Source organism: Cherax quadricarinatus, chromosome 18, assembly GCF_038502225.1.
Source record: "Cherax quadricarinatus isolate ZL_2023a chromosome 18, ASM3850222v1, whole genome shotgun sequence".
NCBI classification, from domain to species: domain Eukaryota; kingdom Metazoa; phylum Arthropoda; class Malacostraca; order Decapoda; family Parastacidae; genus Cherax; species Cherax quadricarinatus.
This window is the reverse complement of record NC_091309.1, coordinates 36,656,916-36,679,608: the sequence shown is the minus strand read 5'-3', so window position 1 is coordinate 36,679,608 and position 22,693 is coordinate 36,656,916.

Here is a 22,693-nt window from a genome sequence, read left to right as displayed (position 1 = left end):
AATGAGTATTTCAGAGACAGGTCATATGATCATTTGCTGAGTTGCTGAGCATTCAGTAGAATGGAGTATTATGTTAGGAAATGTAATTAAAAAAAACAACAAAGTTTGATGGGGTCACAGGTTAAACATTTATGAGATACAATTATTCAGTATTTATTTAGTTGTGGGTGAGTAAGTGATTTTTAAGAAGAGACTTGAATTTATAAACAGACAGTGTTTCTTTTATATTCACAGGTAATGAATTCCAGATTTTAGGGCCTTTTATGTGCATTGAGTTTTTGCATAGTGTGAGATGGACACGAGGAACATCAAAGAGTGATTTGTGCCTTGTGTTATGGTCATGTGTTCTGTTGAGGTTGGCAAGGAGATGTTTGAGGGGAGGGTTTATATCCGAGTTTAAGTGTTCTATGTATGTAGTAGGTACAATAATAAGTATGGATGTTTTGTATGGTGAGCAAGTTTAGAGTTTTGAATATTGGTGGAGTGTGCTGCCTGTAGTGGGAATTTGTTATCATTCTGACTGCAGCCTTTTGTTGGGTAATTAGTGGTCTGAGATGGTTTATTGTTGTTGAGCCCCATGCACAAATTCCATAGGTGAGATAGGGGTAAATAAGTGAGTGATATAAGGCCAGGAGGGCTGACTGTGGAACATAGTACTGTATCTTCGATAGTATGCCTACGGTCTTAGAAATTTTCTTGGAAATTTGTTGAACATGTGTTTGAAATTTGAGTCTATTATCAAGGTGGATTCCTAAGAATTTTCCCTCTGTGAGCTTTGTGATAGGTGATCCGTTTATCATTATGTTAAGAGGGACATCTGTAGCTCTGTTACCAAACTGAATGAAGTAGGTTTTGTCAATGTTGAGAGTAAGTTTGTTGGTCCTCATCCAGGTAGATATTTTCTGTAATTCGGTATTTCTTCATTGTTGTGTGTGTGTGTGTGTGTGTGTGTGTGTGTGTGTGTGTGTGTTTGTTTTCACCGAATTGTACTCGTCAAGTTAGCTTGGTGGGAGGTAGGGGTCGAAACTCGACTCCTGGCCCCGCCAACTAGATTACCTTGATCGGCATCACTGATTTATGGCTTCCTGAGGCCTTATCATATCCACTCTTGAAGCTGTGTATAGAGATTTCCCCCACCCTTTCCTCGGAAAATCATTCAATTTTCCACCACCTTGAGACTAAAGAAATACTTGCTTACATCACTGTGGCATCTTCGTGCCTTCAGTTTCCACACGTGTCCCCTTAATCCTGGTCTTCTTAATTCAGTCGGTCACTATCTACCTTTTGAATTCCAATTAGGATTTTTTTATGTTGTAATTACATGTCCTTGTGAATTTAAAAAGTAAGTTAAAACTCATGAACATAATCTGGCTATGGAGTTGAGAACTTTGAGTACCTTGAAATATAGGCTGGACGGGTATATGAGTGGGTGTAGCTGGACGCAAGTATGACTTGCCTAGCATGTGCTTGTAGTATTATAATATTCATAAAATATGCCGACAAGATGAGGAATTAGACACATGTAGCACCTGTGTATCTTCATCTCCAGACGTTACACCAGCCAGTGGCTTTGTCAGTTCAGTACAGAGATAATTTGATGGTGCTGACACCGTTAGTTTAATATGTTTATTATGCACCCCATACCCATCCTGTGGGCGGTAGTCAAAAGATTACAGAGGTACATAATTGGTCCAGGGACTGGACTCCAAAGTTTTGATAGCTGAGCAAGTTACAGAGGTAATGAACTCACAATTTACAAAGGTAATGAACTCACAATTTACAAAGGTAATGAACTCACAATTTACAAAGGTAATGAACTCCAGGTAAGTCTGGTCACAATCATGACAAGTTACAAAGGTATTTACAGATTACAGAGGTACGTAATGGGTCCAGGGACTGGGCCCCCAAAGTTTTGATAGCTGAACTAGGTACAAAGGCAATTGCTGACACCGGAAACGGGAGATGAGGCAATCTTTCCTTCAGCCTTGCAGAACTATACACATCAGCCAGTAGGCCTACTAGTGTCCCCTCATTCTGATATATTTTTTTTGCTAATTAGCACACGATTGTAGATAAGTAAAACACATTTGCAACCGATATAAATGTTTTATATGAGTATTACACTTGTCATGGAACCAGGACTATAATTTAAATGTTGATACAATGTCTACTATTTTCCATTTGTCTGCCAGTTTTCCTTCTTGTATTGAAATTGTAAAAAAAGTCAGACGTGGACAGCATAATTCTTCTGAATATTCTTATAAAACCCAAGGTGTTGTCCCAATGTTTTTATCTTAACCTTCAGTAATAATTTCTTTACCTCCTCTTCACTTTTTTCGATATTTCCCACTTCAGTTGTCTGAGATTAAAATATCTTTGTGTGTGTGTGTGTGTGTGTGTGTGTGTGTGTGTGTGTGTGTGTGTGTGTGTGTGTGTGTGTGTGTGTGTGTGTGTTTGTGTGTGTGTGTGTGTGTGTGTGTGTGTGTGTGTGTGTGTGTGTGTGTGTGTGTGTGTGTGTGTGTGTGTGTGTGTGTGTGTGTGTGTGTGTGTGTGTTTGTAAACACACCGAAACTTTCTGTTTAATAACTCACATATTTCTTCTTCTGCCTCAGTGATGTTGTCAGTTATCCTTCGTATTTTGTTAACATTAAGTTTTTTTTTCTGACAAACTTAAATAAAAGATTCACGTATAAGTAATCTACTGTACAACTATGAAATAATTACTATCCTACTGTACAACTATGATATACTCCTTAGTGTTAAGTAGACTGTAAGCCAATAATGTTAAGTTGACCCATAATGCCTAGGCATAATAGAGGCTCTCTTTGCACTGCAACCCACTATTGTAAATACAAAATCTCAATGTACTGTTTGCAAAGACATAAAATAAATAAATACGGTGCTCATCACCTACTCCAGGGCTGAGCAACTAATTACCTCGTCTTATGTATATACTTCTAGTCTTCACATTATGTTCTTGTATTGATAAAGCCGTTGGTTGGCGAAACGTTTACATATTAAAGATACACTTGTCTAACAAGTCAAATTAGACAAAGATGTTGCACATGTGTCTAATTCTTAATCTTCACATTATAAATGTGCCTTAGTTATTTATTGTATACTATTATTATACTGATATTCCACCACTCTGTTTCCCGAGGTTATTTACACTTTCTGGAGGTGCCGGCGTAAATAGTCTCACTTTAAGTCAAGTTCATCTGTGTACCACCAGAGGGACGGGTACATGGTATTAGTGGCAGTAAGTAAGTAAGTAAGTTTATTCAGGTATACATAGCAGCATATGTGTAGAGAACCTAGGATAACCCAAAAAAGTCAGAGTGACTTATTTCCATTGGGGTCCTTTTACCTTATTATTATAATATAAAGGCAGGCTCTTGATCCTGAGATGTTGGGTGGATTTAGGGAGATACCTAAGATCCAGTCTGACACCCACTTCCTCAGATCAAACTTGACTGCCTCCCGTTCCCCAGGTGATGTCCCTTGTTGGTTTACCACTTCTCACACTACTACTACAACTACTACTACTGCATAATAATAATAATAATAATAATAATAATAATAATAATAAATAATGTACTACTGGACAAAATGACACACTAGTAATACTATTATTAGTAGTAGTAGGAGTAAGAGGTGGAGGTGGTTGTATAGGAAGACAAGGAAGTGGACAATACCTGTATTTAAGTTGTAGTGATGTTGGTTCCTCGCTGCTGCCGACACCATCAATACCAAGGATGTCATCATCAGCGCACTCTCCTTGTTTGCTAATATAACAACTTAATTAACTATTCCAGTTACTGTGTACTGTCGAGGTAAGAACAGCTCCCGGAAGCGTTTTTTTTTTTTTTGCTTTGTATCACAGTATATGTGTTATTCGCAAAGATAAGACTGTGGTGAACCACGACAGTTTTGTAGTGGTGATGAGGATACTGATAGTAGTAGTGGGGGTAGAAGTATGGAAGGAGAGTATGGTAAGGTATGAGCTTCCTCGGCAACACACACAAGACTGGCTGGAGGTCTCTCCATGCCAACATGTTTGGTGGTCACGCTCAGCAGACACACACACACACACACACACACACGTATGCACATACACACACACTCAAGTTTTCACTATGATGAGGGCGTACTCTCTCTCACTGTCTTTCTCTTGCACGTGTTGCAATTACTATGTCATTGCTGCGGATATTCCTGTGTGGTTGTATGAGAGTAGTGTGGCTTTCCAGAGCTACGTCTGTGGTGAATGCGATGCGGTTGACGGAGTGAGGAAGCAAGCGACCGCCACCTCACTGTGAAACTCGCAGCTCTGCAGTAGTTTTCTCTGGCCTAATAACCCACCGCTTCAGACCTCCTCGCTCCGCCTCCCACAGGAGCATTGACTTCCCCACTCAGACTTTCTTCACTTTCTTCAGGAAGATGTAGGCTCCCTGCAGGCGTCTTGCTCGGTACGAAGCTCTCAAACTTAAGCTTCTTAACAATTATCAGCAAAACTATGTCTTTCTGGGTCAGTCTTGGGCTTTGTTTATATATTTAGATGTATATCTCTCGGTGTATATACACCGAGAGATATACTTCTGGGTGTAAATACACAGAGGTATGCAAACCTCTCGTGGTTTAAGTACTGTGTGCCGCTTTCCTTCTAAGATATCTAATTATTTCTCAAATTCAACTTGTACGACGATTATCATTGAAAATTTCTCCAGTAGAATTAAATGTTGTTAATTTAATGGGTGGCTGGTTATCTTGTATTATTGTGGTTATGACCAGCAGCCCCGTGTATGATGTTAGTTATCTTGTATTATTGTGGTTATGACCAGCAGCCCCGTGTATGATGTTAGTTATCTTGTATTATTGTGGTTATGACCAGCAGCCCCGTGTATGATGTTAGTTATCTTGTATTATTGTGGTTATGACCAGCAGCCCCGTGTATGATGTTAGTTATCTTGTATTATTGTGGTTATGACCAGCAGCCCCGTGTATGATGTTAGTTATCTTGTATTATTGTGGTTATGACCAGCAGCCTCGTGTATGATGTTAGTTATCTTGTATTATTGTGGTTATGACCAGCAGCCTCGTGTATGATGTTAGTTATCTTGTATTATTGTGGTTATGGTCAGCAGCCCCGTGTATGATGTTAGTTATCTTGTATTATTGTGGTTATGACCAGCAGCCCCGTGTATGATGTTAGTTATCTTGTATTATTGTGGTTATGACCAGCAGCCCCGTGTATGATGTTAGTTATCTTGTATTATTGTGGTTATGACCAGCAGCCTCGTGTATGATGTTAGTTATCTTGTATTATTGTGGTTATGACCAGCAGCCTCGTGTATGATGTTAGTTATCTTGTATTATTGTGGTTATGGTCAGCAGCCCCGTGTATGATGTTAGTTATCTTGTATTATTGTGGTTATGACCAGCAGCCCCGTGTATGATGTTAGTTATCTTGTATTATTGTGGTTATGACCAGCAGCCCCGTGTATGATGTTAGTTATCTTGTATTATTGTGGTTATGACCAGCAGCCCCGTGTATGATGTTAGTTATCTTGTATTATTGTGGTTATGACCAGCAGCCTCGTGTATGATGTTAGTTATCTTGTATTATTGTGGTTATGACCAGCAGCCTCGTGTATGATGTTAGTTATCTTGTATTATTGTGGTTATGGTCAGCAGCCTTGTGTATAGTGTTGTATTATTGTGGGTATGACCAGCAGCCCCGTGTATGATGTTAGTTATCTTGTATTATTGTGGTTATGACCAGCAGCCCCGTGTATGATGTTAGTTATCTTGTATTATTGTGGTTATGGTCAGCAGCCTTGTGTATAGTGTTGTATTATTGTGGTTATGACCAGCAGCCCCGTGTATGATGTTAGTTATCTTGTATTATTGTGGTTATGAGCAGCAGCCTCGTGTATGATGTTAGTTATCTTGTATTATTGTGGTTATGACCAGCAGCCTCGTGTATGATGTTAGTTATCTTGTATTATTGTGGTTATGACCAGCAGCCCCGTGTATGATGTTAGTTATCTTGTATTATTGTGGTTATGACCAGCAGCCCCGTGTATGATGTTAGTTATCTTGTATTATTGTGGTTATGACCAGCAGCCCCGTGTATGATGTTAGTTATCTTGTATTATTGTGGTTATGGTCAGCAGCCTTGTGTATAGTGTTGTATTATTGTGGTTATGACCAGCAGCCCCGTGTATGATGTTAGTTATCTTGTATTATTGTGGTTATGACCAGCAGCCCCGTGTATGATGTTAGTTATCTTGTATTATTGTGGTTATGACCAGCAGCCTCGTGTATGATGTTAGTTATCTTGTATTATTGTGGTTATAGTCAGCAGCCTTGTGTATAGTGTTGTATTATTGTGGTTATGACCAGCAGCCCCGTGTATGATGTTAGTTATCTTGTATTATTGTGGTTATGACCAGCAGCCCCGTGTATGATGTTAGTTATCTTGTATTATTGTGGTTATGGTCAGCAGCCTTGTGTATAGTGTTGTATTATTGTGGTTATGACCAGCAGCCCCGTGTATGATGTTAGTTATCTTGTATTATTGTGGTTATGACCAGCAGCCCCGTGTATGATGTTAGTTATCTTGTATTATTGTGGTTATGACCAGCAGCCTCGTGTATGATGTTAGTTATCTTGTATTATTGTGGTTATGACCAGCAGCCTCGTGTATGATGTTAGTTATCTTGTATTATTGTGGTTATGACCAGCAGCCCCGTGTATGATGTTAGTTATCTTGTATTATTGTGGTTATGACCAGCAGCCCCGTGTATGATGTTAGTTATCTTGTATTATTGTGGTTATGGTCAGCAGCCTTGTGTATAGTGTTGTATTATTGTGGTTATGACCAGCAGCCCCGTGTATGATGTTAGTTATCTTGTATTATTGTGGTTATGACCAGCAGCCCCGTGTATGATGTTAGTTATCTTGTATTATTGTGGTTATGACCAGCAGCCTCGTGTATGATGTTAGTTATCTTGTATTATTGTGGTTATGGTCAGCAGCCTTGTGTATAGTGTTGTATTATTGTGGTTATGACCAGCAGCCCCGTGTATGATGTTAGTTATCTTGTATTATTGTGGTTATGACCAGCAGCCCCGTGTATGATGTTAGTTATCTTGTATTATTGTGGTTATGACCAGCAGCCTCGTGTATGATGTTAGTTATCTTGTATTATTGTGGTTATGACCAGCAGCCTCGTGTATGATGTTAGTTATCTTGTATTATTGTGGTTATGACCAGCAGCCCCGTGTATGATGTTAGTTATCTTGTATTATTGTGGTTATGACCAGCAGCCCCGTGTATGATGTTAGTTATCTTGTATTATTGTGGTTATGACCAGCAGCCTCGTGTATGATGTTAGTTATCTTGTATTATTGTGGTTATGACCAGCAGCCCCGTGTATGATGTTAGTTATCTTGTATTATTGTGGTTATGACCAGCAGCCCCGTGTATGATGTTAGTTATCTTGTATTATTGTGGTTATGACCAGCAGCCTCGTGTATGATGTTAGTTATCTTGTATTATTGTGGTTATGGTCAGCAGCCTTGTGTATAGTGTTGTATTATTGTGGTTATGGTCAGCAGCCTTGTGTATAGTGTTGTATTACTGTGGTTATGGTCAGCAAGCAGCCTCGTGTATGATGTTGCTTGTATTGTGGTTTTGGCCAGCAGAATCGTTTGTTTTTATTCAGCTTTAAGGCACAAGTTTAAATTCCCACAACTTATATAGTAACATAAGTGTAAATTAGCTTAGGATGACCCAGTCAAGGATGACCCAGTCAAGGATGACCCAGTCAAGGATGACCCCAGTCAAGGATGACCCAGTCAAGGATGACCCAGTCAAGGATGACCCAGTCAAGGATGACCCCAGTCAAGGATGACCCAGTCAAGGATGACCCCAGTCAAGGATGACCTAGTCAAGGATGACCCAGTCAAGGATGACCCAGTCAAGGATGACCCAGTCAAGGATGACCCAGTCAAGGATGACCCAGTCAAGGATGACCTAGTCAAGGATGACCCAGTCAAGGATGACCCAGTCAAGGATGACCCAGTCAAGGATGACCCAGTCAAGGATGACCCAGTCAAGGATGACCCAGTCAAGGATGACCCAGTCAAGGATGAACCCAGTCAAGGATGACCCAGTCAAGGATGACCCAGTCAAGGATGACCCAGTCAAGGATGACCCCAGTCAAGGATGACCCAGTCAAGGATGACCCCAGTCAAGGATGACCTAGTCAAGGATGACCCAGTCAAGGATGACCCAGTCAAGGATGACCCAGTCAAGGATGACCCAGTCAAGGATGACCCAGTCAAGGATGACCCCAGTCAAGGATGACCTAGTCAAGGATGACCCAGTCAAGGATGACCCAGTCAAGGATGACCCAGTCAAGGATGACCCAGTCAAGGATGACCCCAGTCAAGGATGACCTAGTCAAGGATGACCCAGTCAAGGATGACCCAGTCAAGGATGACCCAGTCAAGGATGACCCAGTCAAGGATGACCCAGTCAAGGATGACCCAGTCAAGGATGACCCAGTCAAGGATGACCCAGTCAAGGATAACCCAGTCAAGGATGACCCAGTCAAGGATGATCCAATCAAGGATGACCCAGTCAAGTCAAATGTTGCGACTTATTTCCTTTGTGTGGAGGCATCCAATACTACTACTACTACTACTACTAATAATAATAATAATAATAATAATAATTATAATAATAATAATAATAATGAGTATAATAAATTATGTTATATTCACAGAAGAACCTGAACCTCTAAGCGAGAGAATAGGGTAAACAGATGTGATCCGAGGAAGAGGAAGGTAGCTTGAGTTCCTTGCACTAAGAGCCATTGGTCGCCACTGTACCTCCAGGAGCTTAGTTTTCCCTGGCTGAAATAAAAAGTTTTGTGGAGGCAGGAGAGCGTAGGTGAGGTGACTAGCCCCACCTCTGTATCTGGGTCACGCTCAAGCGTCAGTCTCAGCGTCACACTCAAGCGTCAGTCTGAGAGTCACACTCAAGCGTCAGTCTCAGCGTCACACTCAAGCGTCAGCCTGAGCGTCACACTCAAGCATCAGTCTGAGCGTCACACTCAAGCATCAGTCTGAGCGTCACACTCAAGCGTCAGTCTGGGAGTCAATCAAGTTCCATTGTCACTAAGTTGGCTACCTTGGTACAAAAATGAGTTGCACTTCATGTTAATTTACATAGTTGCATAGAAAGCACTACAACACAAACACACACACACACACACACACACACACACACACACACACACACACACACACACACACACACACACGAGAGTGGTGGAGCACCTGGAGCGGAACAGGATTATGAACGACAACCAGCACGGTGAGTACACACACACACAGGAGAGAGAGAAAAAAAAGGATGGAGTAGACTGCATTTTCTTGGATTGTAAGAAGGTTTTCGACACAGTTCTACACAAGAGACCAGTGCAAAAGCAAGAGGAGCAGGCAGAAATAACACAAAAGGCACTGCAATGGACCAGAGAATACCTGACAGGAAGGAAACAACGAGTGATGATACGTGCGAGGTGTCAGAGTGGGCGACTGTGACGAGCGGAGTTCCACAAGGGTCAGTCCTAAGATCTCAGCCGTTTCTTTTATATGGGAATGTCAACATGACGGAAGGGATACATTCAGAGTTGTCTCTGTTTGCAGACGACGTGAAGCTAATGAGGAAGAATTCAATCAGATGAGGATCAAATAGAATTACAAAGGGATCTGCAAGCCTGGCCCAACAACTGGCTCCCAGATTAAGCCCCACCAAGTGCAAACTCTTGAAGATTGGCGAAGGTCAAAGAAGACCGCAAACAGAGTACAAGCTAGGGGACCAAAGACTGCAAATCTCACTCAAGAACAAGGATGTTGGATTGGATATAATACCGAGCACATCTGAGGCGTACATCAACCAAATAACTGCTACAGCAAATGGGCGCCTGTTAAACCTAGGAATAGCGTTTCGACACCTTAGCAAGGAATCGTTCAAGACTGTGCACCTTGTACGTCAGGCTCATATTGGAGGATGCAGCACTAGTATAAAACCCACACATGGTCAAGCACGTAAAGAATTAGAGAAAGTGCAAAGGTTTGCATCAAAACTAGTCCCGGAGCTAAGGGGTATGTCCTATGAGGAGAGGTTAAGGAAAATCAACCTGACGACACTGAAGGACAATAGATAGGGGGGATGGACATGATAACGACATACAAAATAGTGAGAAGAACTGTAAAGGTGTATGGGGACAGAATGTTTCAGAGATTGGACACAACAACAAAGGGTCACAACTGGAAGTTGAAGACTCAGATGAGTCACAGGGATGTTAGGAAGTTCTTCTTCAGCCATAGAGTTGTCAGGAAGTTGAATGCTCTGAAGAGTGATGTAGTTTACCTGGAGAAGGTTTCGGGGGTCAACGCCCCCGCGGCCCGGTCTGAGACCAGGCCTCATGGTGGATCAGGGTCTGATCAACCAGGGTGTTACTGCTGGCCGCACGCAAGCTGACGTACGAACCACAGCCCGGACTTTAGGTGCCTGTCCAGTGCCTTCTTGAAGACAGTCAGGGGTCTATTGGTAATCCCCCTTATGTATGCTGGGACGCAATTGAACAGCCTTGGGCCCCGGACACTTATTGTGTTGTCTCTCAATGTACTTGTGGCGCCCCTGTTTTTCATCGGGGGAATGTTGCATATCCTGCCGAGTCTTTTGCTTTCATATGGAGTGATTTTCGTGTGCAGGTTTGGTGCCAATCCCTCCAGGACCTTCCAAGTGTATATTATTATGCATCTCTCTCGCCTGCTTTCCAGGGAATGCAGATCAAGGACCTTCAACCGTTCCCAGTAGTTCAGGTGCCTTATCGTACTTATGTCTGCCGTGAAAGGAGGAAGTGGAGCAATTATCCATACATAGCTTCACGAAGAGATACGTTAAGCTCATGGAGAAGGGAGAAAGTGGGCCTAGTGGTGACCAGTGAAGAGGCGGAGCTAAGAGCTTTGACTCGACCTCTGCAACCACAAATAGCTAAGCGCGCGCGCGCGCACACACACACACACACACACACACACACACACACACACACACACACACACACACACACACACACACACACACACACACACACACACACACACACATGGTAATGACGTATAAAATACTGAGAGGAATTGACAAGGTGGACAGAGAATGTTTCAGAGATGGAACACGTCAACTTAGGGGTCATAACTGGAAGTTGAAAATTCAGATGAGTCACATGGACGTTAGGAAGTATTTCTTCAGTCATAGAGTTGTCAGGAAGTGGAACAATCAGGAGAGTGATGTAGTGATAAGGCTCTTGGAGCAGGGAGAGTGACGTAGTAGCGAAGAGACGCGGCCAGGAGCTGTGAATCGACCCCTGCAATCACATACAGGCGAGTACACCTACATCTGCCTACAAACACCTACACCTACCACCCAGAGATACTTCTAACACAGGCGGAGCCTTGCAGTAGTGACATTTAAGAGTCTGTTGATTTTCTTGGATGTACCGTAGACACGTGGCTTGTCTAGCATTGATAGAATGATGATAAGTGGACTGACTGGTGTCAGTTTCCTTTAGTCTCAAGTCAGTGAAGGTCAGCTGAGGTTCTTTTCGTGTTATTGTTCTTATACTGCTAACTGACAGCCCGACATTACACTACTCCCTCCTTGAAGACATAACTTTGCCAGTTCATTAGTTCTGTCATGCGCCTGTGTCTGTAGTATGTATACTTGTCATGCACATCTATTAAACAACCGTTAATCTGTTAACGGTGAAGTTATGTTATGGAATCAACAGGTGTACTCGGACTCAGTTTAGTTTAATATCTTTATTATGCACCCCATACCCATCCTGTGGGCGGTAGTCAAAAGATTACAAAGGTACATAATGGGTCCAGGGACTGGACCCCAAAGTTATGATAGCTGAACTAGTTACAAAGGTAATGAACTCCAGGTAGATCTGGTCACAATCATGGCAAGTTACAGAGGTAATGAATCAGCTCCACTCCTATACATGGTTACAGTCATGAACAAATTACAAAGTAATGAACCACTGATACGTCCACACCTGGTCACAATTGTAATGAGTTATAAATACAAATATTAAGTGGGTCATACACCCACACAAGCGCGCGCGCACACACGCACACACGAGGGCGCACGTACAGACATATGCACACGAGCGTACAAATATATGCATACACACAAGCACGCACACCCACACACACACACACACACACACACACACACGCACACACACACACACACACACACACACACACACACACACACACACACACACAAGGAGAGCAGTCGTAGAGCCAGAAATGAATATGCACAGATAAGAAGAGAGGCCCAACGACAATATGAAAACGACATAGCAGCGAAAGCCAAATCTGACGCGAAGCTGTTATACAGCCACATCAGGAGGAAAACAACAGTCAAGGACCAGGTAATCAGGCTAAGGAAGGAAGGAGGAGAGACAACAAGAAACAACCGTGAATTATGTTAAGAACTCAACATGAGATTCAAAGAAGTGTTCACAGAGGAGACAGAAGGGGCTCCAGAAAGATGGAGAGGTGGGGCACACCACCAAGTGCTGGACACTACACACAACCGAGGAAGAAGTGAAGAGGCTTCTGAGTGAGCTAGATACCTGAAAGGCAATGGGGCCAGATAACATCTCTCCATGGGTCCTGAGAGAGAGAGAGCAGAGGCGCTATGTGTACTCCTAACAACAATATTCAATACATCTGTCGAAACAGGGAGATTGCCTGAGGCATGGAAGAGAGCAAAATGTAGTCCCAATTTTTAAAAAAAGAGACAGACATGAAGCACTAAACTACAGACCAGTGCCACTGACATGTATAGTATGCAAAGAAGATTATCAGGAGAAGAGTGGTGGAACACCTAGAAAGGAATGATCTCATCAACAGCAGCCAACATGGTTTCAGGGACGGGAAATCCTGTGTCACAAACCTACTGGAGTTCTATCACAGGGTGACATCAGTAAGACAAGAGAGAGAGGGGTGGGTAAATTGCATTTTCTTGGACTGTAAGGAGGCGTTTGACACAGTTCCGCACAAGAGATCAGTGCAAAAACTGAAGGACCAGGCAGGGATAACAGGGAAGGCACTATAATGGATCAGGGAATACTTGTCAGGAAGACAGCAGCGAGTCATGGCACGTGGCGAGGTGTCAGAGTGGGCATCTGTGACAAGTGGGGTCCCACAGGGGTCAGTCCTAGGACCAGTGCTGTTTCTGGTATTTGTGAAAGACATGAGAGAAGGAATAGACTTTGAAGTATCCCTGTTTGCAGGTGACGTGAAGTTGATGAGAAGAATTCATTCGGTCGAAGACCAGGCAGAACTACAAGGGATCTGGACAGGCTGCAGACCTGGTCCAGCAATTGGCTCCTGGAGTTCAACCCAACCAAGCGCAAAGTCATGAAGATTGGGGAAGGGCAAAGAAGAACGCAGACGGAGTATAGTTTAGGGGGCCAGAGACTACAAACCTCTCTCAAGGAAAAAGATCTTGGGGTGAGTATAACACCAGGCACATCTCCTGAGGTGCACATCAACCAAATAACTGCTGCAGCATACGGGCGCCTAGCAAACCTCAGAACAGCATTCCGACATCTTAATAAGGAATCGTTCAGGACCCTGTACACCGTGTACGTTAGGCCCATATTGGAGTATACGGCACCAGTTTGGAACCCACACCTAGCCAAGAACATAAAGAAACTAGAGTAAGTGCAAAGGTTTGCAACTAGAATAGTCCCAAAGCTAAGGGGTATGTCCTACGAGGAGAGGTTAAGGGAAATCGACCTGACGACACTGGAGGACAGGAGAGATAGGGGGGACATGATAACGACATACAAAATACTGAGAGGAATTGACAAGGTGGACAAAGACAGGATGTTCCAGAGATGGGACACAGTAACAAGGGGACACAGTTGGAAGTTGAAGACACAGATGAATCACAGGGATGTTAGGAAGTATTTCTTCAGCCACAGAGTAGTCAGGAAGTGGAACAGTTTGGGAAGCGATGTAGTGGAGGCAGGATCCACACATAGCTTTAAGCAGAGGTAAGATAAAGCTCGCGGTTCAGGGAGAGTGACCTAGTAGCGACCAGTGAAGAGGCGGGGCCAGGAGCTTGGAATCGACCCCTGCAACCTCAACTAGGTGAGTACAACTAGGTGAGTACACAGTCACCTGGTCAGGCACGTCAAGAAATTAGAGAAAGTACAAAGGTTTGCAACAAGGCTAGTTCCGGAACTCAGGGGAATGTCCTGCGAAGACAGGTTGAGGGAAATCGGACTGACGACACTGGAGGACAGGAAGGTCAGGGGAGACATGATAACGACATAGAAAATACTGCGTTTAATAGACAAGGTGGACAGAGACAGGATGTTCCAGAGAGGGGACACAGGCACAAGGGGTCACAACTGGAAGCTGAAGACTCAGACGAATCACAGGGATGTTAGGAAGTATTTCTTCAGTCACAGAGTAGTCAAGAAGTGGAATAGCCTAGCAAGTGATGTAATGGAGGCAGGAACCATACATAGCTTGAAGACGAGGTATGACAAAGCTCAGGAAGCAGAGAGAGAGAGAGTACCTAGTAGCGATCAGTGAAGAGGCGGGAGCAGGAGCTGAGTCTCGACCCCTGCAACCACAGTTAGGTGAGTACAGTCACAATGTAGTCAGGAAGTGAGATAGTTTGGGAAGCGATGTAGTGGAGGCAGGATCCATACATAGCTTTAATTAAACAGATGCATGTTAAAGCTCAAAGTGCAGGGAGAGTGACCCAGTAGCGGCCAATAAAGAGGCGGGGCCAGGAGCTATGAATCGACCCATGCAATCATAACAAGGTGAGTATACACACATACACACACACACATATATATACGACCACACAAACAGACACATACACTAGCACACACAGACAGACAGACACACACACACACACACACACACACACACACACACACACACACACACACACACACACACACACACACACACACAGAAAGTGCAAAGGTTTGCAACAAGACTAGTCCCAGAGCTACGGGGATTGTCCTATGAAGAAAGGTTGAGGGAAATCGGCCTGACGACACTGGAGGCCAGGAGGGTCAGGGGAGACATGATAACGACATATAAAATACTGCGCGGAATAGACGAGGTGGACAAAGACGGGATGTTCCAGAGATGGGACACAGACACAAGAGGTCACAATTGGAAGTTGAAGACTCAGATGAATCAAAGGGATGTTAGGAAGTATTTCTTCAGTCATAGAGTAGTCAGGCCGTGGAATAGCCTGGAAAGTGACGTAGTGGAGGCGGGAACCATACATAGTTTTAAGGCGAGGTATGATAGAGCTCATGGGGCAGGGAGAGAGAGGACCTAGTAGCAATCAGCGAAGAGGCAGGGCCAGGAGCTGTGACTCGACCCCTGCAACCACAAATAGGTGAGTACAAATAGGTGAGTACACACACACAGACACACAGACACACAGACACACACAGACACACACAGACACACACAGACACACACAGACACACACAGACACATACACACACACACACACACACACACAGATACACACAGACACACACACACACACAGATACACACAGACACAGTGAAGAGGCGGGGCCAGGAGCTGAGTCTCGACCCCTGCAACCACAATTAGGTGAGTACAATTAGGTGAGTACACACACACACACACACACACACACACACACACACACACACACACACACACACACACACACACACACACACACACACACACACACACACATACACAAACACACAGCACGAAATCATGGAAGGCAAATCCTGTGTCACACACCTGGAGTTTTATGACAAAGTAACAGAAGTCAGACACGAGAGAGAGGGGTGGGTTGATTGTATTTTCTTGGACTGCAGGAAGGCCTTCGACACAGTTAATCACAAGAGCCTAGTGCAGAAGCTGGAGGATCAGGCGCGTATAACAGAAACGGTACTGCAATGGATCAGAGAATACCTAACAGGGAGGCAACAACGAGTCATGGTACGTGATGAGGTATCACAGTGGGCGCCTGTGACGAGCGGGGTCCCACAGGGGTCAGTCCAAGGACCAGTCCTATTTTTGGTATATGTGAATGACATGATGGAAGGGATAGACTCTGAAGTGTCCCTGTTCGCAGATGATATGAAGTTAATGAGGAGAATTAAATCAGATGAGGATCAGGCAGGACTATAAAAAGACCTGGATAGGCTGGACACGTGGTCCAGCAACTGGCTTCTCGAATTCAACCCCGCCAAATGCAAAGTCGTGAAGATTGGGGAAGGGCAAAGAAGACCGCACACAGAGTATAGGCTAGGTGGACAAAGACTGCAAACCTCACTCAAGGAGAAAGATCTAGGGGTGACCATAACACTGAGCACGTCTACGGAGGCACACATCAACCAGATAACTGCTGCAGCATATGGGCGCTTGGCAAACCTGAGAATAGTGTCCCGATACCTTAGTAAGGAATCGTTCAAGACACTGTACACTGTGTACGTCAGGTCCATACTGGACTATGCAGCACCAGTTTGGAACCCACACCTGGTCAACCACAATTAGGCGAGTACACAGACACACACACACACACACACACACACCCCATGGGGGTCCCGAAACATGGAGAGCCATGATGATGGATGTGGTACTGGAAAACCTCATGCATCATCATGTTAGAGACACTACCAGAGAGAGAGGAGAGGATGAACCAGCAAGACTGGACCTTGTATTCACCTTGAGTAGTTCGGACATCGAGGGTATCATGTATGAAAGGCCCCTGGGAGCTAGTGATCATGTGGTTCTGTGCTTCGACTACATAGTTGAGCTCCAAGTGGAGAGAGTAGTAGGAATAGGCTGGGAAAAACCAAACTACAAAAGGGGGAACTACTCAGGCATGAGGAACTTCCTTCAAGACATTCAATGGGAGAGAGAATTGACAAGAAAACCAGTACAAGAAATGATGGACTATGTGGCAACAAAATGCAAGGAGGCAGAGGAGAGGTTTGTTCCCAAGGGAAACAGAAATAATGGGAAGAACAGAACGAGTCCTTGGTTCACCCAAAGGTGTAGGGAGGCAAAAACTAGGTGTACTAGAGAATGGAAAAGGTAAAGAAGAGAGAACTCAGGAAAATAAAGAGATTAGCCGAAGAGCCTGAAACGAATATGCACATATAAGAAGGGAGGCTCAGAGACAATATGAAAATGACATAGCATCGAAAGTAAAGACTGACCCGAAGCTGTTGTACAGCCACATCAGGAGGAAAACAACAGTCAAGGACCAGGTAATCAGACTGAGGAAGGGTGATGGGGAATTCACAAGAAACGACCGAGAGGTATGTCGGGAGCTCAACACAAGATTTAAAGAGGTATTTACAGTGGAAACCAGTAGGACTCCTGGAAATCAGAACAGGGGGCACACCAGCAAGTGCTGAATGAGGTACATATAACCAAGGAGGAGGTGAAGAAGCTGCTATGCGAACTTGACACCTCAAAGGCGGTGGGACCAGACAACATCTCTCCATGGGTCCTTAATTAAAGAGGGAGCAGAGATATTGTGTTAACAAAGATCTTCAACACATCATTTGAAACTGGGCAACTCCCTGAGGTATGGAAAATGGCAAATGTAGTCCCAATTTTTAAAAAGGGAGACAGACATGAGGCACTAAACTACAGACCTGTATCACTAACGTGTATAGTATGCAAGGTCATGGAGAAGATCATCAGGAGGAGAGTGGTGGACCACCTGGAAAGAAACAAGTGTATAATTGACAACCAGCACGGTTTCAGGGAAGGAAAATCCTGTGTCACAAACCTACTAGAGTTTTATGACAAGGTGACAGAAGTAAGACAAGAGAGAGAGGGTGGATCGACTGCATATTTTTGGACTGCAAGAAGGCCTTCGACACAGTTTCTCACAAGAGGTTACTGCAAAAGCTAGAGGATCAGGCACACATAACAGGAAAGGCACTGCAATGGATCAGAGAATACCTGACAGGGAGGCAACAACGAGTCATGGTACGCGACGAGGTGTCAGAGTGGGCGCCTGTGACAAGTGGGGTTCCACAGGGGTCAGTCCTAGGACCTGTGCTGTTCTTCGTATATGTGAACGACATAACGGAAGGGATAGACTCAGAAGTGTCCTTGTTTGCAGATGATGCGAAGTTAATGAGAAGAATCAAATCGGATGAGGATTAGGCAGGACTACAAAGAGACCTGGACAGGCTACAAGCCTGGTCCAGCAACTGGCTCCTTGAATTTAACCCTGCCAAATGCAAAGTCATGAAGATTGGGGAAGGGCAAAGAAGACCGCAGACACAATATAGTTTAGATGGCCAAAGACTGCAAACCTCACTCAAGGAAAAAGATCTGGGGGTGAGTATAACACCGAGCATATCTCCTGAGGCGCACATCAATCAGATAACTGCTGCAGCATACGGGCGCCTGGCAAACCTACGGATAGCGTTCCGATACCTCAGTAAGGATTCGTTTAAGACTCTGTATACCATTTACGTCAGGCCCATACTGGAGTATGCAGCACCAGTTTGGAACCCACACCTAGTTAAGCACGTCAAGAAATTAGAGAAAGTGCAAAGGTTTGCAACAAGACTAGTTAGTCCCAGAGCTACGGGGATTGTCCTACGAAGAAAGGTTGAGGGAAATCGGCCTGACGACACTGGAGGACAGGAGGGTCAGGGGAGACATGATAACGACATATAAAATACTGCGCGGAATAGACAAGGTGGACAAAGACGGGATGTTCCAGAGAAGGGACACAGACACAAGAGGTCACAATTGGAAGTTGAAGACTCAGATGAATCAAAGGGATGTTAGGAAGTATTTCTTCAGTCATAGAGTAGTCAGGCTGTGGAATAGCCTAGAAAGTGACGTAGTGGAGGCGGGAACCATACATAGTTTTAAGGCGAGGTATGATAGAGCTCATGGGGCAGGGAGAGAGAGGACCTAGTAGCAATCAGCGAAGAGGCGGGGCCAGGAGCTGTGACTCGACCCCTGCAACCACAAATAGGTGAGTACACACACACACACACACACACACACACACACACACACACACACACACACAGTCATTGCAGTGATGTATAATCTGCCACAGAACTGCAGGAGGCCAAGAGAGGAATATGAAGGGAGCAACAGAGGTATGGTGGACACACTTGCTGAGGTAGCAAGAACTCACTCGAGCAGAGCAAAGTTGCTGGTTATGGGCGATTTCAACCACAGGGAGATTGACTGGGAAAACCTGGAGCCACACGGGGGTCCCAAAACATGGAGAGCCAAGATGATGCATGTGGTACTGGAAAACCTCATGCACCAGCATGTTAAGGACACTACCAGAGTGAGAGTGGAGGACGAACCAGCAAGACTGGGCCTTGTTTTCACCCTGGGCAGTTCAGACATTACCTGGAGTTTACCTGGAGAGAGTTCCGGGGGTCAACGCCCCAGCGGCCTGGTCTGTGACCAGGCCTCCTGGTGGATCAGAGCCTGATCAACCAGGCTGATCAGGAACCGACTTTAGGTGCTTGTCCAGTGCCAGCTTGAGGACTGCCAGGGGTCTGTTGGTAATCCCCCTTATGTATGCTGAGAGGCAGTTGAACAGTCTCGGGCCCATGACACTTATTGTATTGTCTCTTAACGTGCTAGTGACACCCCTGCTTTTCATTGGGGGGATGTTGCATCGTCTGCCAAGTCTTTTGCTTTCGTAGTGAGTGATTTTTGTGTGCAAGTTCGGTACTAGTCCCTGCGTTCCAGGGAATACAGGTTCAGGAACCTCATGCGCTCCCAGTAATTGAGGTGTTTTATCTCCGTTATGCGCACCGTGAAGGTTCTCTGTACATTTTCTAGGTCAGCAATTTCACCTGCCTTGAAAGGTGCTGTTAGTGTGCAGCAATATTCCAGCCTAGATAGAACAAGTGACCTGAAGAGTGTCATCATGGGCTTGGCATCCCTCGTTTTGAAGGTTCTCATTATCCATCCTGTCATTTTTCTAGCAGATGCGATTGATACAATGTTATGATCCTTGAAGGTGAGATCCTCCGACATGATCACTCCCAGGTCTTTGACGTTGGTGTTTCGCTCTATTTTGTGGCCAGAATTTGTTTTGTACTCTGATGAAGATTTAATTTCCTCGTGTTTACCATATCTGAGTAATTGAAATTTCTCATCGTTGAACTTCACATTGTTTTCTGCAGCCCACTGAAAGATTTGGTTGATGTCCGCCTGGAGCCTTGCAATGTCTGCAATGGAAGACACTGTCATGCAGATTCGGGTGTCATCTGCAAAGCAAGACACGGTGCTGTGGCTGACATCCTTGTCTATGTCAGATATGAGGATGAGGAACATCACATATGAAAGTCCCCTAGGAGCTAGTCACCACGTGGTTCTGCGCTTGGAATACATAGTAAAGTTACAAGTGGAGAGGGTAATAATAGTTGAATGGAAAAAGCCAGACTTCCTGCAGGAAGTTCCGTGGGACAGAGAACTGGTAGGAAAGTCAGTAAACGAAATGATGGAATACGTAACAACAAAATGCAAGGAGACAGAGGAAAGTTTTATTCCCAAGGGCAACAGAACTAATGAGAAGACCAGAACGAGCCCCTGGTTTACCCGACGGTGTAAGGAGGCAAAAACTAAGTGCAGTAGAGAATGGAAAAAGTACAGAAGGCATAGAACACATGAAAATAAGGAGATTAGTGGCAGAGCCAGGAACGATTATGCACAGGTAAGGAGGGAGGCCCAGCGACAGGATGAAAATAACATAGCATCGTAAGTCAAGTCTGACCCAAAACTGTTGTATAGCCACATCAGGAGGAAGACAACAGTCAAATACCAGGTGATCAGGCTGAGGAAAGAATTTGGGGAACTCACAAGAAACGATCAGGAGGTATGTGAGGAGCTAAACAGGAGATTTAAGGAAGTATTCACAGTGGAGACAGGAGGGGTTCTGGGAAGACAGGACAGAGGGGAACATCAACAGGGAGTATACCAACAAATGTTGGATGACATACAAACAACGGAGGAGGAGGTGCAGAAGCTGCTAAGTTACCTTGATACCTCAAAGGCGATGGGACCAGACATCTCCCCGTGGGTCCTTAGAGAAGGAGCAGAGATGCTGCATGTGCCCCTAACCACAATCTTCAATACATCCCTTGAAACTGGGCAATTACCTGAGAAATGGAAGACGGCAAATGTAGTCCCCATTTTTAAGAAAGGAGACAGAAACGAGGCCCTAAACTACAGACCAGTGTCTCTGACGTGTATAATATGCAAAGTCATGGAGAAGATTATCAGGAGGAGAGTGGTGGAGCACCTGGAACAGAACAAGATTATAAATGACAACCAGCATGGATTCATGGAAGGCAAACCCTGTGTCACAAACCTGAAGTTTTATGACAAGGTAACAGAAGTAAGACACGAAAGAGAGGGGTGGATTGCATTTTCCTGTACTGTAGGAAGGCCTTCGACACAGTTCCTCACAAGAGATTAGTGCAGAAGCTGGAGGATCAGGTGCATATAACAGGGAGGGCACTGCAATGGATCAGAGAATACCTGACAGGGTGGCATTAACAAGTCAGGGTACATGAAGAGGTATCACAGTAGGCGTCTGTGACGAGTGGGGTCCCACAGGGGTCAGTTCTAGGACCAGTGCTATTTTTGATGTATGTGAATGACATGATGGAAGGGATAGACTCTGAAGTGTCCCTATTCGCAGATGATGTGAAGTTGATGAGGAGAATTAAATTGGATGAGGATCAGGCAGGACTGCAGACCTGGACAGGCTGGACACGTGGTCCAGCAACTGGCTTCTCGAATTTAACCCCGCCAAATGCAAAGTCATGAAGATTGGGGAAGGGAAAAGAAGACCGCAGAGAGAGTATAGGCTAGGTGGACAAATACTACGAACCTCACTCAAGGAGAAAGGTCTTGGGGTGACCATAACACCGAGCACGTCTCCGGAAGCACACATCAACCAGATAACTGCTGCAACATACGGGCGCTTGGCAAACCTGAGAATAGCGTTCCGATACCTTAATAAGGAATCGTTCAAGACACTGTACACTGTGTACGTTAGGCCCATACTGGAGTATGCAGCACCAGTTTGGAACCCACACCTGGTCAAGCACGTCAGTAAGTTAGAGAAAGTACAAAGATTTGCAACAAGGCTAGTCCCAGAGCTCAAGGGAATGTTCTTCGATGAAATGTTGAGGGAAATCGGACTGACGACACTGGAAGACAGAAGGGTCAGGGGAGACATGATAACAACGTACAAGATACTGTGTGGAATAGACAAGGTGGACAGAGACAGGATGCTCCAGAGAGGGGACACATAAACAAGGGGTCACAACTGGAAGCTGAAGACTCAGACGAGTCACAGGGACGTTAGGAAGTATTTCTTCAGTCATATAGTCGTCAGGAAGTGGAATAGCCTAGCAAGTGATGTAGTGGAGGCAGGAACCATACATAGCTTTAAGACGAGGTAAGACAAAGCTCAGGAAGAAGAGAGAGAGAGGACCTAGTAGCGATCAGTGAAGAGGCGGGGTCTCGACCCATGCAACCACAATTAGGTG